General features: G+C 44.1%; 1 non-coding gene across 1 annotated transcript; it reads right to left on the minus strand.

The window, feature by feature from the left end:
- Window positions 1–952: 952 nt before the first annotated feature.
- TRNAR-CCU lies at window positions 953–1,025 on the minus strand. The gene has a single exon. It is a non-coding gene; the product is annotated as a tRNA-Arg (tRNA).
- Between the last annotated feature and the right edge of the window lie 1,321 nt (window positions 1,026–2,346).

Here is a 2,346-nt window from a genome sequence, read left to right on the forward strand (position 1 = left end):
GGGAGGGGAGGTTTAGCTCCGGCGGATCTCGCGGGATTCGGTCAGCGTTTGTCTTTGGTGGATCCACGTGGATCATGTCTTCGTTCGTGTGTTTACATGTTGGATTCTTCTGATGTACGCTTCTCTTTATTGGCGGCAGTTGTTGTTCTGTTGCGCTGGACCTATGTGGCCTTAGCACGACGACTTCCTACATGTTTACTATAACAAGGTTTGTCCGGCTCCGATAAGGGAGAGGCTAAGACGGCGGTGCGCCTTCGGCTCTCTCCAGTGCTTATAGTCGTCGCTAGATGGTCTACGGATCTTGATATATTTTTTATTTCTGATGTTCTTTGCAATATCTCGACAGTTCTAGCAAAAAAGAAAAGTTAGTGTCCGCCAAATTATAGACAAGCTAGCATGTGCATAGTCAGTCAATTAGCACTCAAACAGTATAGGAAATACAACAATTCATTAATTTCTAGGGAGGATGCTCACGCCCAGCTTTGTTGGAAAGCTTCTCTTTATTGGCGGCAGTTGTTGTTCTGTTGCGCTGGACCTATGTGGCCTTAGCACGACGACTTCCTACATGTTTACTATAACAAGGTTTGTCCGGCTCCGATAAGGGAGAGGCTAAGACGGCGGTGCGCCTTCGGCTCTCTCCAGTGCTTATAGTCGTCGCTAGATGGTCTACGGATCTTGATATATTTTTTATTTCTGATGTTCTTTGCAATATCTCGACAGTTCTAGCAAAAAAGAAAAGTTAGTGTCCGCCAAATTATAGACAAGCTAGCATGTGCATAGTCAGTCAATTAGCACTCAAACAGTATAGGAAATACAACAATTCATTAATTTCTAGGGAGGATGCTCACGCCCAGCTTTGTTGGAAAGCTTTGGCAGAAGACAATCATCATCAGCTAAAAAGAAATGAAGCCAGGTAATTAGCTTTGCAACAGTACAGATAAAAATGTAAAAACGCGCCAGGTAGGGGTCGAACCTACGGCCTTCCGCTTAGGAAACGGACGTTCTATCCACTGAGCTACAGGCGCTGTTATGTTCCCATTTCAGTTCCATTCTTACTCGGCATGTGTCAGCAAGTGGCAACTGAAATCATAAAATATTAACGCTATTAGTTTCTTCGGATTTAATTTTAGACTAGGGAAACTAAGCGAATATTGACTTGTTATCCCAGGAAACGAGACGTACGAGAAGCTTAAGACGATTGCGACTTTGTCCAACAATGCTATTGTACCTAACGGAAAAAAAGACAATAATGTACCACATGCCGAACGATCAACGCCGTCACGCTCCTCAACGTGTTCTCTGGCACCAGCACCCTCGCCATCGTATTTGGCGCCTATGTCAGCGACACCTACCTCGGCCGCTACACTACTATCGCCGCGGCCGCCACCATGCCCTCCTTCATCGGCATGTAAATCCTCACCACGACCACCGCACTCCATGTCTTCTACCCTCCGGCGTGCAACGCATCCAAAGGGCGTCGGTGTGAGGCCCCCACCAGCTCGCAGCTATTGCGCACTCCTGGTGTCCTCCTTCGTCCTCGTAGGCGCTAGTGGCATATGTTTATCTTTCATTGTGTCCACTTATTCAATTTTTAATTACCTTCGCTTTAGGGTTATGTCAATACATTCTTTCTTTGGTTAGATTTGCATCATATGACTTGTTTATATTATGGCTTGGAACTTTTGCAAGAGAGAGGATATGTGGAAACGTACAGACATCTTGATCAAATCTTGCAGAGGTGAGGAGGGAATTCTAGTTAAATGAATATGATTAAATGAATATATTTCATCAAGCCATAATTAAAGTCTGTTGGCACTACGTGTAATTTCATCATAAATGTTTTGCTTCCTAAACTATAGGAGTACAATTTTATTTGTTTACCCTATCTGCACCATTGATAACCTATCCTAAATTGTTTGCATAGATAGGTCAAACATAACTAAAACTTAACCATGGAAGAAAAACTTAAATATGAAACGCTTGAGAGAAAATGATGCAGCAAAGCGCGCAAGCCCACTCCTAGTATATATTGTTCCAGGTGGAGGAGACATAGAGGGGGTCGATATTGTTCCACGCCAAATAGTCCATAATGGCATGGTGGTCGTTGATTACAGATTTTACAACTCAAATCTACTGCCACTCGATGGAGGGACGGAGCCAGGGGTGGGTGAGCATGGACCATGGCTCTCCCCATGATTTCTTTTTCTACAAACACCCCAATATTGTTAGCTTAATATGCTTTAGGTTTATCGGTTTATATATTTGCCCCCCTCCAACCTTTTATCTCTTCTATTGGCCCTGGCTCCCCTGACTCGATGGGCAACAAGCTGAGCAATCAAAAGGGAA

Source organism: Triticum dicoccoides, chromosome 4A (assembly GCF_002162155.2).
Source record: "Triticum dicoccoides isolate Atlit2015 ecotype Zavitan chromosome 4A, WEW_v2.0, whole genome shotgun sequence".
Lineage (NCBI taxonomy): Eukaryota > Viridiplantae > Streptophyta > Magnoliopsida > Poales > Poaceae > Triticum > Triticum dicoccoides.